Raw genomic sequence first — 7,099 nt, 5'->3', positions numbered from 1 at the left:
TTGCTCAATTCAGGTTGGTAGCAAGTTCAATTAAATAGTTAATTTTAATGTTAAATTTATTATGTTTATGCTTTTGGAAAAGAAAGATTTAAATTTAATTGAAATAGAATTAATTTAATCTTGTTGTCTTTTTGAAATAGAAAGGTTAATTTCAGTTATTTGAGAAAATCAATTTTTTTAATTGAAAGGCAAGTTTAATTTATTGATATAGTTTAAAAGAATGGTTTTTGGAGAATTATTTTAAATAAAATATTTTAAATTCAAAAATAAAAATTTTGGTCAAACCTTTCCCATTTAACCTATGTTTTTGGAAAAATATGGGAGGTTGATTTTTTGGAAAATATTTTTGGATGGAAAAATTTGGGGGTTTTGGGAGGAGAAGGAATTTCTTGAGCTAGAGGATTGGGCTCTTCTTCAATCTTGCCAGGATTGTTGAACCAGTGTAACTGGGCTCTGGAAAAGACAAATTTGGAGAGATTGTTTTCAAGCCAGTATGAGAATAATGTTTTATTTGAAGAATAAATATCATATTTAGTTGGTTAATGTTTATTTAATTTTATTCATGTGAATTTGGTTTTAAAACTCATAATGACGTATTTATGTATGTTCGATGCAAATGAATCTTAGAGAGTTAGAAAACCAAGAACGATCTATACCTAGTTGAGGTAGATAATTGCAATCTAACTTAGATCATTTAGAAAACTTGATCGACATTTAATGTTTAAATCAATGTGGGAAAATATTGTATCTACTGATTATTGCTTATGCAAGTTTAAATTTCTTTATTCGCTTTTGTTTAAGTAATGGCAAGACTTGATTTGTTTGATTGGACCCTATCATATGGATTGATTTGGGGTAACCGTTTCTGTCCTCGGTCTTGAGTTTGATTGTTATTTTGTGGTGGTGTTGTAATTGGTCATATCCTTTATGCGGGTGTTGAATGATGTTTGGTGGTTGACCATAGCTGGTCAGGTCTCTAGTTAGAGTACCGTCTGTCAGTGCACCTCATATGAAGTCATGTTTGACCAAATGGTTGTTCCCTCCATTTTGAACTCTGTTTGCTTGACCATGTGTATTCCTTGTTTTTTGAGTTCGTTTGAGTATAGTCTAGTGTCGTATGGGAAAGTGGCTTTCAATTGGGGGCCGCGCCTAAAGTGGTTGTTGGGTAACCCATTGGAAGTGTGTCTAATAAGTAATAACCTAATAATACATTAGAGAGTTAGTTAATGAATCACTAAGTAAGATAATTGTGCCTCGCACATGGGATGAGTGCTAACACAAACTCGACATGCTGTGAGAAGGCCTGAAATGGAAAACCATCATCATTGTCTTCACGAAAGGATGTGTGGGTCCACATGAGGCTTGGATGGGCCAGAGGTTCGGAATAGTTTGCTAGGGTAACCCAGTGGATGGGGCCGGAACCTATGAAGACCTGCCATGGTAACCATACCAGGTTGTGTGATGACACTTGTCCCTTATGCTCACTAGTGTGTTGTTGTGTTATCTTGATAGGAGCACTTTTGTGGAGTCGTCCTGTTGCTTATGCCCTTGTGAGAACCTAATATCATGCTAGACCTTGGGTTGCGATGACTTAGTTTTACAGATGCTCCAATGGACCTTTGTATTTGCTTCTATTATGTTCAGTTGGATCCTTTCCTATTCAGGGATCATTTATGTATTTATTGACCGATGTGGTTGTTTGTATATTGGTTATGTTTGCCTTGAGGGTAGGATTGTAAATGATGTGAACCTTATGTATTCTTAACTTATTTAATGATCAGAGGGGTCTTGCAGTTGAGCAGACCTGGAGATGTAGCCCTTTAGGGGTGAACTCCGATATTAGTTTGGTGTTATGTGATGCTTATGCTCGTATGTTTCCTTTTTCAGTTTTAGCATGTATGAATGGCATTATGTTGGAATGTATAAAGTGGATTAGATGAAATTAATCGTAAATGCATGTATGCAGTCGTTTTAATTAAATGTAGTAAATTGGATCATGAAAGATTGTAGCTTAGAATTATGGAATACATTCAATTATTGTTAAGGAAATTAAGTATGCATGGAAAGATCTCATTAGTTTATGATGAAATTCAAGTGTGCTATAAAATTAAATGCATGGCTTATGTTTTAATGAAAAGCTTGAACGTAAGGTATGAATAAATCTTAATGGATGAACCTTATCTTGTGATCTATATTTTTATCTTTCCGAAAGAAATTATCCTTGTTTAAAGTATTATCTTGTCATTAAGATAATCAACTTACTGGATTAATTAGCGCGAGTTAAGTTAAATGTGGAAATAAGTAATCGCGTTGGGAAACTCTTTAGGTGTTAGTTGATGTCTTCCGGTGTGTAATATGAATTTTGATATCTCGTTGTATCATTATGTTGTGTTTAATTTAAAAAAAAATTTATTGCACTCCATTCGTGTGTTTTAGCTTTATCCCTTCGGGGTTTCCTGGCGGGGCATTACATACTTGGTCAGGGTAGTATGCTCATGAACGTTGACCTCTCCACCAATTTGATTGTTAAGCCTCATAATGAGCTTTCTAATTCTAAACTTCTCATATGTTTGATTCTATGGAACATATTTGAAGAGTTGGGTGAATTTCTCCCAATGCTTATTCACAAAATAATCTCCTTGTCGAATATTCTAAAAATCTATCAATTTCTAATAAAAAAAGAGTTGGGGCAGCCACCTCTATTTGAAAATGACCACAAATTGGTGCCATGTAAGGATCAAGGAACTCAATCCCAACTCTACCTTTTTGTTCATCCACCAAGTGATGCTTCCTCATACTACCTTATTTACCTCTAAGTAGTTTCTAATTTCAAAGTATTTATTTATATTGGTTAGCCAAGCCTCTACATCATCTCCCGACACAAGGGTAACTTTCTTCATATCTATAGAAAGTTCTAATGCAAGCTAGTTTTTCATCTCATTACATGCCCTAGCATCTAATTGTTATCCCCTATTATCACTTTGTGTACTACATTCTCGTCTATTATCATCCCCTCTTTCTTGGGTTTCTTCTCATTATCTCCAGGCCTACTTTGGGCCCTCACTTATTGTTCTTGTGTTCCAAGTTTATCCCTAGTTTCATAGTATGAATAGTATCTTTTCCAACTTAAGTAGTCATAGGATTTTTTGAGGCATTGGATTCCTCTTGGCTCCCTCTAGTATTAACCCTAGTGAGAACCATTTTGCTTAACCATAGTACTTGGTTGCCAAATTAATGTTTATTAGCCACCATGTTTAACTTTGTGTTCCAATTCAAACCCAATTTGAAACATTAATAGGATAATTCATATATTTTTGCAAAAATGGAACTCTTTTATTATAGTTTATTTTGAAACATATACATCATACCTTTATACCTTAGAAACATTGTACATAGATTCAAATTCACAAAAAATTGTATATCGCTATCACTAATAGTAAGTGATGCTTCTATGGGCACTTCTTGTCCCTCAAATTCAAATATGAGGAATTAGGAGGTGGGACATACTCTTAGGTATCGCCCTTCCTCCTTCACTTATTTCTATTTGGAAGGGGTTTTGTGATCATGCTCCTCTAGCGTGTCATGGTAAACAGTTGGTTTGGATGGAAAAATACAGTTTGATTTTTTCTTAGTTTCCACTAACCATTTATTCCTCTCATTCTAGAGATATTTTATTACATTAGAAAGGATCTCCTCATAAAATATGGATACATATTCTGAATAGCCATAAATGGTAATGGGTTTCTTATTTATCCCAATCTTGGGTAGGTTCTCGTGGACTAATTTTTGTGGTGTTTTCCTGATACTCATCCCTGTCAACTAGAACAAGAACATTTTTTTTATGTTAACTAGTTATTGAGTTTTGAGGAAAAATTCCTAGCAGTGAGCTCTTAGGTCCAAGTACTAAATCTGGTAGATTTGATACTATATGTAACATCACTCTTTACTGTGCATAGGAAAGTAACTAAATTTCACCAAATGATAAAGTAATAACATGAATGTAAAAAACCATATGGAATTTTTTAAATGTTCAATTAACTTTTTCAACATTTATCAATATGATTCATTGCATTGCATAAGAAACACTAAAATAGCTATGAATTTCTCATCAAAGAAGTAAACATGTTATTTTCTTTTCAGGTACTGACATACTTTCAAATAAGGAATTGAGTAAACAATACAAATATATATATAGAGTCTAGAATATACTGGTGTCTGGATAATCTAATCTATATCTCAAGCCTCGATGAGTTGTTTGTACAAGGGAGAGAATCCTCCAAGTGCTTTCCCTCCAACCACAGATCGAAAGTCCCCTGCACACCTTCCAACTAGAAGTGGCCCTACCCTTCACAAGGGTATAGACAAGGGAATGGTCAAGATATGCTATTTGAGTTCTAGTGTGGTGTCCTACATAATTCCAATCAACCATACAACTATCGATGTCCTTCTAACTGTGTATGACCATACTAACAAGACTAATGCAATTGGAACACAGTGAACCAATTGGATGCAAATTGACTATTGCATCACTTTGGCCAAATTTTCAAATAAATAACACTTGTAAAATAATACAGTTGAATGTTCACACACTCCTACTCAACTTGGATTACTATAGCCATCCTAGAGTTTCAAACTCAGATGATTCAGATACTATTTAATAGTTGACATAGAACCTCTAGTCATGCTTTCTCGCATTATGCTAACTTTGGGTAACTACCACTAGTTCAAAAATCAACATGATAAAAAATTGTTTAAAAGTGTCTCATAACAAGATAATATTACCCTCAATTAGATAAGGAACATGCATGTAATACCACCCTTCACATATTTGTGACTTGGCGAGAATTATTGCGACTAGTAGGGTTAGAAGGTTTATTGTTTAAGAAAAATCAACCTCTCCTATGTTCTTGGTTTGATTGGGTTTTCATACAGATCTTAAACATGATTTTAGTTTAAAATGACCAAAAGGAATCTTTTAGAGTTCATATTGTTTGGAAACTGAAAGAGTTTAATATATAAGAGTTCATAATTAAGAATGAAACTTGAATGAGGTACACGTTACTATCCGGCTTCATTGATCACAAACCAAACTTCTAATGTCCTTTTGTTTATGATGCACTTAATAAAAACTGAATAGCATTCATATACTTGTATGTATACATAAAGATACAACCCCTTGCACATATATGTATACATGTGAACTTATGAAAACTATCTATTTCTATGCTCATAGCATGATACAATATAATTAATACTCTTCTTCAAAATGACTAAGTAACAAAGTAATGAAATATTTTTGTTGTTTATATTATAACTCATTTATTGTTCAAATCAAGACTTATCTCAAGAATAAGTCAGTTTTAAAGAAAGAGCTAAATTCTCTTATATGTGTATACTTCCATTGTAAAGCAAGCTTATGTATGTAGATATATAAATGACCTTCACTTCTAACTTAAAATAATCATATCGACCTCGATACACAACCTCATATTGCTATTGTATAACTTAGAAGTCTTATAACAAGAAACAAGATAACAAACTATCATTTTTTGTTCATTAATTAGTCATTTCTTGGATAGAAAATTAAAGTAAAGGATATAATATTTATCCCAAACATCTTTGCTCACACACACACACATATGTATGTGTGTGTGTGTGTGTGTGAATACATACATACAAATATATGTATATGTATATGTATATGTATATGTATATGTACATATACATATACATATACATATACATATACATATACATATACATATACATATACATATACATATACATATACATATACATAGGTTGTAGCTATTTTGGCTCCAAAAAGGCATGCTTTGACATGATGCGGCTCTAAAATCGCATGCCCTCTCATGATGCCATGAGACACATTCTAGGACCCACCATTGGGCTGACGTGGAGGCATGTTGTCGTTTTGCAGTTGATGGAAAGCATTTGCATGTAGCTAGCATTTGTTGGCCACTCTCACGGTCATGGGTACGGCTACAGTTTGTAACCACGCGTGTTGAAAATTTTGAAATGCCCGCCTAAACGTGTGTCCGAAAATTTGAAATGCCCACCTAAACATGTGTCCAAAAATTTGAAATGTCTAGCCTCAATGATCATTTTGCCAAAATAGTTGCATCTGGCGAGAGAGAGCCAAAAGGTCAAGAGAAATAATTTGGAGGTGGAGGTTTTGGTTGAATCGGAGTGAGGGGAGTTGCGGTTGCTACGAGAAGAGCTTTTTGTTCAATCTCAGTGTTGCTGCTTCAATCTCAGTGCCATTGCTTCTTCATTTTGTTTATGTTTTTGTAATGTATATAGGATTATGCCAGTTTTACATTGGTTTTGTATTGTTTGGAGACAACTTTGGAAACGACTGTGAAAACGTTGATTCAATGATCGTTTTTGTAATTTAATTTTTAAATTTTCATGCCCAGCTTTTCAAATGGTTTGTAAGTTACGATCTAGCTATGCATTGCATTATATTCAATTTTATGAGTAGCGAATTTTTTTTATCATGGAATTCAAATTTTGGTGCCCAATTGTTCACATGGATTTTATGTTTTAGTTTAGCTGTGCATTACATTATATTGAATCAACGTTTTATGAGTAGTGAATTCATTCATTCATATAATATTCAAGTTTTTTTTTATAATATTCAACAGTGTGAAATATTGTAGCTCCATGATGCCATTCAAATTGTAGTTTTTGGAATCATGAAAAGGGTTTCCTATTATTTCGATTACTTTCAAAGCCATTGATTATTTGTTACATGGGTCACTAGATTTTTCAATCAAATTGTTTGGGAAAACATTTGAGCAGGTGTTTGATCTCTTAGTTCATATTGGGACATGTGGATTTTTTTTTGGAAGTGCTCTCTTTGATCGTTGCTTTTCTTTCCTTCAGTGTGTGCCACTTGTATGGCGATAAATGAACTGTTTTCTTGTGGATTCTACATATATAAGGTGAATTGTCCGCTATGTTAGGTGAATTACAGAAGATTAATGATGGCTCTATGAAATTTTTTTTCAGAACCGTTTCCTTTCGGTCTGTTCAAAAGGAAGAACTTATAATGTTTTTTTTAAAGAAATATCGAGTT

This window comes from Cryptomeria japonica, chromosome 11 (assembly GCF_030272615.1).
Source record: "Cryptomeria japonica chromosome 11, Sugi_1.0, whole genome shotgun sequence".
NCBI lineage: Eukaryota > Viridiplantae > Streptophyta > Pinopsida > Cupressales > Cupressaceae > Cryptomeria > Cryptomeria japonica.
This window is presented reverse-complemented; position numbering follows the sequence as displayed.